This window comes from Alligator sinensis, unplaced genomic scaffold, assembly GCF_000455745.1.
Source record: "Alligator sinensis unplaced genomic scaffold, ASM45574v1 scaffold743_1, whole genome shotgun sequence".
NCBI lineage: Eukaryota > Metazoa > Chordata > Crocodylia > Alligatoridae > Alligator > Alligator sinensis.
Genome location: NW_005842512.1, coordinates 674,846 through 681,936, shown reverse-complemented (window position 1 = coordinate 681,936; position 7,091 = coordinate 674,846). Strand labels below are relative to the sequence as shown.

General features: G+C 43.8%; 1 protein-coding gene across 14 annotated transcripts in view; it reads right to left on the bottom strand.

Moving 5' to 3' along the window:
• The window catches only part of ATXN1 (ataxin 1), a 272,506-nt gene that overhangs the window by 51,031 nt on the left and 214,384 nt on the right, over positions 1-7,091 (bottom strand). Inside the window, exon 1 of one of the 14 annotated variants that reach the window (XM_014523626.2) lies at positions 6,230-6,291. The exons of 12 other annotated variants lie outside the window; for them this stretch is intronic. The gene's annotated coding sequence lies outside the window, so the exon portion shown is untranslated. Of the gene's footprint in view, positions 1-6,090; positions 6,152-6,229; positions 6,292-7,091 lie in introns of those variants that run through there. One more of the 14 variants, XM_025213224.1, reaches the window with a different exon arrangement.

The following is a 7,091-nucleotide window of genomic DNA, read 5'->3' as shown; positions in this document are numbered from 1 at the left end:
TCCTCTCCTTTTGCCCTGGGATAAATCTCCCCCTGCCATTATGATCTGAGTGAGGTCAAGGGAACAGAGCTGATTTGTGAACTAGCCTGGGGTGAGGTCAGAAGTGAATATCAGGATGGGACCTCCTTCTCATCTGCACTCCTGTTCATCACCACAAGACTAACAGTCTCTGCCTGAGGGCCTCAGAACGTGAACCAAAAAGGGTGCTTAGCAATCAGGATAAGTCTGGAGGTGGGGGGAGAGCTGTACAGCATCCATCTCTGACCCAAACTACCAGGCAGTCTCTTTCCTCACCACTCACATCACTCCCACATTACTGGAACAAAAGCAAGCAGCAACACAAGTCTCTTCTGTAACTGTAAAACAGAGCAGTCAAACAAGAGGCAAGGACCAGTTCAATTAGACTAAGATTTTTTGATAAAGGTTACTCAAATAAGTCATGCACTGAAACTCTACGCGTCTAACATTTCACCACTGTTATTTGGAATAATATGACACCTCAACTTGCAGAAGGCGCCACACTAGATACTAATAGCACACTTATTATTAGATTTTCTGCATGGTTACATAAGCCAGCAAAAAGGAGCAAATGTAAATGATTCAAGAAGATATTCTTCCTGTAGTTCTCAAGAAGTCTTTAATATTGAAAGATTGAAGAAGATCCCTCCTGGCAAAAGACAATCAATTTTTCTGCTTCATTAAAACAGTTCTTTCGGTATTTTTAAGAAAATGCTCATGGGTAAGTGAAGCAAAAAATATGTATTTTTCTTTTTCAGTGTAAGCATTTTGTGTTGAATTTCGCCCTCAGATCTTCCAACCCTGTCTTCAAAAAAAGGAGATTAGAGTATGTGTGTAATGTATGGCTTTGCCTTCGTACAATTTGACCATAATTGGAAAACATTTTGCTCCGTGTGTCAGAGCTATGGGAGAGGGCACACGCTGCAAGGGCAAAAACAAGAGGGTCCTACACAAACTCTGATTAATCAGCGTAGAGACAGGCAGACTTCAGCCATATTATAGACCCGTAAGTCAATGTCAGTCCCAGCAAGAATAATTTGTGTGTGTCAGCACACCTGCCGTAGGTGTTCAGGAGCCTAAATGGATGTATGACCATGTACATTGGTCTTCAATTACTCTGAGTAGGTCATAAAAAGCCATCCAGGAAATGCAATTATTCCACAACTCCTAGAGGATTTTCCCCCTGAAATCAATCAATGCCACACACACATCCCTGAAAGTGCATTTTGTATGTGGGATGGAGCTAAGCATGCTGACCACCCAGGTGGAAATTCTATATAACATGATACATGCAAACTAATCCCAGTGCTATAACCAAATTTATCCTGCATTAATAGACAGGTCTTATAGCCATTTCAGATTATCATATATCACACAAGACACATCGCCCGTATCAGATATAAGAAGGGTTTGCTATAATCTGTGTCATCTGCCCATACCTGTCATTGACTAGGAAGTTAATCCTTGTGTCATGTTATCTCTTACTTCACTGCTGGGCAATGGCATGGAAACTCCACTTGTGGCTTGTACAAAGCTTCTGCTCATTGGTTAGATGAGCTGTTCCTAAGATGTGGCACAATGCTGCCTGACTGTTAGACATATGCATCTGGTAGTCACTGGGTATGTCTACATGTACGCATTTACTGCAGAGTAACCAAAATTATTGCGCAGTACGGGTGCATGTCTACATGTGCACACCTGTACTGTGCAGTAAATATGGGAACTTACACCAACTTGAGAATAAATTTGATACCTGCATCATGCAGGTATCAAAGTTATGCTTGATTAGTTACTGCACAGTAATATACGTGTACATCCGTTACTGCGCAGTAACCCAGGGTGCCTCCTAGCTGGGGCTGGTCTGAGCCCAGGGCTCCTTGCTGGCCACCTCTCCTGACTTCAGTTTGGGACTAAAGTTAGTCCCAAGGACTGACAGCCATGTGTCTGGAGGCTGGAGCTCCCCTCAGTGGCCACAAGGGCACATGGCAGGCTGCTTTGATCTGGGACTAAATTTAGTCCTGGGTTGCCTGCATGTGTAGATGCTGCCCTATTCCCACTTACTGCGCAGTAAATTTAAGCCGGCGTAAATGCACATGTAGACATGTCCACTGTTCTGTCACCTTTAATACGAAATATGGTCTCCCGTGCATATGTGCTGAATGACGCACCACTCCTGCATTCCTGTGCACTGAATGGTTTCTCTAGTCCAGTGGTTCTCATCCTTTTTAGGCTCAAAGCATCCCTCTGCAGGGTCAAAGCATGCTCCAGAAAATTCCAGCTCTTTGTTCTCACTCATTTTTTGACTATGGAAAAATAATACAGCAATTTCTTTGTTGCAAAGAACCCATAAAGATCACAATAGGTCAGAAAGTTTTTGACACTAGGAATTTTTATTTGAAATCATTGGCTGCGTCCAGACAAGTGCGGATGTGCAATACGTTGCACTGCAGACCCATCTGCGGAATCACACTGTATGCACAGGCAATCCCCGCACTGCTACCTTGCAGCATGGGGAAGGTGAGAGGGGTTTCTGGACCCTGGAAGATCTTGGGGTAAAAAAAAAAAAAAAATGCCAAAAAAAAGTGGGGCAGCGCAATGGCAACAGCGCGCGCTGCCCAAAACTGGAGCCTGGCTGGCCAGAGCCACACTCCAGATGCCAACCAAGCTTTCTGCCATGACTGCAATCGTGGGAAGCCCCCAGGCCAGGTAAGGCTGCAGCCCCAGCCTCTCCTACTCCACCTGGGGTAACCTTCTGCACGCCAGAGCACGCATGGCACGGGCATTCTCCAAAGACAAGTAGCAGCAGTACAAGCTGTGCCGCAGCTACTTGTCCCTGGGGAAACAAATGTCTGCACTCATCTGGACACGTCCATTGGGTTTATCTTGTGAATCATGTTTGCACTGAGTGGCACACTTTGGCACCCTTGAAAGGATATCAAGGCCCCCCCCCGGTGCCATAGCACCCTGGTTGAGAAGCAGTGCTCTAGTCCATCCAACCAGAGAGAGCATACTGAGCTTTAACATTACTGAGATAATATGACACGCTTAGCTTGTCTCTGGTATGGGTGATGCTTCAAAGACAGTTTTGCAAATGACAGAAAATACTGCAAATCACATTGGCCAAAATCAGAAAGTCACCAACATAGAGAGGAGCCTTAGGGTGCCATATCACCAACTGAAGAACAAAAGATGTCACCTCCTGCCTAATCGTCAACTCAACTCTTCTGCATATAGCCTTCCCAAGGTAACATGAACAGTGACTAGCATTCAGCTGTCTCCTATAAAATGGGCCAATTCACCCCTGGTTTCTCCACTAATTTCAACTAGCTAGGTCACCCTTGTAATCTGCACTACAATAGGAGATATAGGACAGCAAGGGGTGCTGGCAAGAGACTAAATATTATCTCTTGGGGGAACAGTGGTCTTTGTCCAGGGCTTCCAAGAATAAAATTCAGATCTCCTGGCTTCTAGCATGCATTTCCAGGGCCTCAATCAATCTGAAATCTTCTCAAGTAGTTTAATGTAGTGCCTCTCCTCATGTGCCCATACCAAAAATCCTCCCCTGCATTTGTGTGTGAAGAATCCACACTAACAACAAAAGATCCCCACTATAGCACAAATATGCAAAAGCTAACGTCTTCAGGCCTTGTGTTCCTAAAACCATATTTAGGCACAAAACAAAAAAAGGTGGTCTGATGACATGAGCAGCTGCCACATCCAATTACTTTAATGGGAGCTGCAGTTTCTCAGCACCTTTGAACATGAGGTTTTTAAGTTTGAAAATGTTGGTCAAGGTAGAAGGGCTCAATTAGGCAATATAAGATTCATATGCAGTTTAAGGTACCACAACCCTTTTTATGCAGAAAATAACGTTTGCCTTTATTGTGAGTTTATAGATGCACAAAAAAATTCTTTGAGTGACTGACATTTCCTCCATGGGCAGCATGAACCTAAGTAATTCAACACCAATGAAACTGTGTTGCTTTGTAATTTCACTGTATTCTTTTAATGTAATTATATTATAAAATGCCCTATGGTATTTTATGTACTAAAAAGTGCAAAAATGATCCCTAATACCGTGGACACAATTCACTGTGATTTCACAGCGCAAAAGATTAAACTGAAAAAAATACCTGAACGAAACCTTAGCAAAAAGAATAAATGTGCCTGCAATGAAGCAATCATGTGAAGCCTCCTTTTGAAAATATGAACCTCAGACAAGAAAAAGCTGCTCTGAGGCACAGAATGTATGGCAGGTTTTTTCATTTGTTGGTGGCTGAAGCAAAGAAAAGAACAATGTAGCAAATGTTTACAACCTTCCTTGAGAAAGTCTCTAAAAATCCTGACCAGTTTTGCCCCCAAGATTAAAATATTTGGATTTGATAGGTGAGCAGGGTTATAATATAAAGCATTTACAGTCCTTGCTTGAGAGAATGTAGGTGCGTGTGTGTGCATGTGTGTTCCTGTTTAAATTATATACTGCTGATGTGAAGATTTTAATTCTTTGCCTCAGAAGAAGCAACACAATTCTGTCTTCATTTCCATTAACATACGCTCGTTCTAGCTTTTAAATTCAGTCAAATCACGCAGCTGTAAAACCATTATAATAGAAAGAATGGTACAAAAATATCAATTTTAAGAATATGTTCAGACTAAAATTCTCGATACTTTTCAACGTTCTACATTATCAATACTATGACCCCAGAATGCACAGCAATCCAGCCAGCCAAACCTATGAAAGGGAGCTTTGTGCCCTGCTACAAATCATAGCATGAAGACTTTCCAGCTACTTGACTGGCTGGTGGTGATGTTGCTCTTAGTAATATGACAAGATTGATTAGGTACAAGGGAAAACGACATTTGGTAAGATAACTGAGGAGTAAAGTTCCTCCTATATGACAACTACTACACTGTGCACAAGCAAAAAATGTCAAGTTGCCAAAAAAAGGAAAAGCAGTCAAATATTGTGGATACTAAAACTAATAAACACATTCGTGGGTCTATTTATATAATAAGCAAAAACTCAATTTAGTTTGATCCAGCTTGAATGCAATCTGATACTTATGGTAACCCACACATGAACTCATACACCCAGTTCATCTTTATTGCAAGTCCCCAAAAAAGCAGGCCCGGTTAGGATCATTCTTGCCCTGACATTCTCAAGGCTACTGTTTACTCTGACTTCATTTGGTCAGCAAGCCCAACCATGTTGGAGGTGAGTATGGAGGAAACAACATGTACCTTGAGCCCCTCCCTGCCCCACTCCTTACATGGAATGCTGGTCAACTGGCTCTATTACTGTTCCCGGTGGAAGTATCTCTGGATGGTGAGGAATCTACCTAGGGGAAGTGGGCAGGAAAGAAGAGGGCTGGGAAGGAGCAATCAAGCCAGGAATATATCAAAAGGTCTGAGATCTGGCTGAAAGACAGATTCTCTGTTTCTTCCTTAAAGTCAAGGTTAGCCAAGAAAGTTAATACGGCTAGAAACAAGGATACTCTGGGGGAAGCACCAGCTGGGGAGACCCTGGAGTGCAAATCTATTGCCAGGCTTCCAGGGACTGAGGGAAGTTACACAGCACCAGGGCAGGACAAGGCCCTTTGTAACTGGGCCCCATCTCACAAGCGTCCCCAAGGCTCTATCATATTTCAGTGGGTCAGGACCTGAAGGTGGCCTGTTTCCTGGGGATCCATCACCCTGGCCTGCTACAAGAACATAAAAGAAATTCTAGGTGGGATAAGGAAGAAAGGAAAGATTAGGGCCAAAGCTATTGACATGGATTTGTTAGCACTGCTTTCCTTAGCTGAACTCAGCACCATCCTTTCCTATGCAGACCTCACTTTTCAGCATGTAATCAACTGCCTCTAAAACTCACTCTAGAGTCAGATAGATCAGATCAAGTTTACCCTGGGAGAGATTACACCATGTGATCCACTGTAATACACAGTTGCAGAAGTATCACAAAGATGCACCAGCCCAGGCCCCAGAATCAATTTGCTCCTCTTTCCCCAAGACGATTAAGAATGAAAATAGCAATGATGACATTTTACTCATCTGTCAAAAAATATTACTCACCGTGGGCAGGAGACGAATATAATATAGTTATAGTGAGGCTCAGAAACAACTATGGTTCCTGACCCTTTCTGGATAGAGTTGTATCTGCTGCCTCCCAACTCCCACACTGTTCCCTTGTGCCATGTGCTGGCACAGTTACCTCCATCTCTCCTTGCTCAGCCTCTTGACTATCTTGCATGCTGCTTCAGGCTGGGGAGGTGTCGTCACTGGAAACTCACGTGCTCTCACAGCTGACACGGGTGCAAAGAAAAGAAGCTTAGGTGGGTGGCTGCTGTCTCAGCCTGCAGCCTGGTACATGGAGGCTGCTCCGATAAAGAGGGGTGGGAGGGAAGAATAGCAGATGGCTTTTGAATATGCGTCTTTGATCGGGTTGAGGTGGATTTAGGGTCAGATAGCTCTCCCTTATGCCCTATACTTACACTTTTTTTCTATGCCCTGTAGCTCTGCTTTGCACTCTCAACCTGGAAATGTGCTGGCATGTGTGCATACATGTGTGTGCACACACGCACATACACACACACACACACGCACTGAGTCCATCTTTACTGCACATCCCCATAAGACACACATCTCATCTCACTGCTGTTAAAAAGTTCTCAGTGTTGCTCACATACCTTTTTATTCTGAAAGCAGGCAGCCTCCAGAGTTAGTATATGCACATTAGGGATAGATTGTCTATGTGTATGTTCATGTATCTGTGCATCTAATAGCTAACAGCTGTTATACCATATATAATAAAGACTCTCAGCCTGTCCTTTTTAAATCTTTTGACTCTTAGCTTTAGTAGCAGTTCTCTCCAGAAACCTCCTACTGCCCCCCATTCATTCCTCCCCTTTTCATGGTGCTTTCCTCCAGCCAAGCTGAGCTGGGCTGAAGCTCCCTCCAGAGCTAAGCAACAATGCTGTCAGAGTCAGCCAGAGGGGGCTGTTAGTGTGCTGTGAGATTCAGCCTCCTCCTGGAAGGGGTGAGCCTGCCTATTGTGCCAGAGGGTTTTCTTGCTT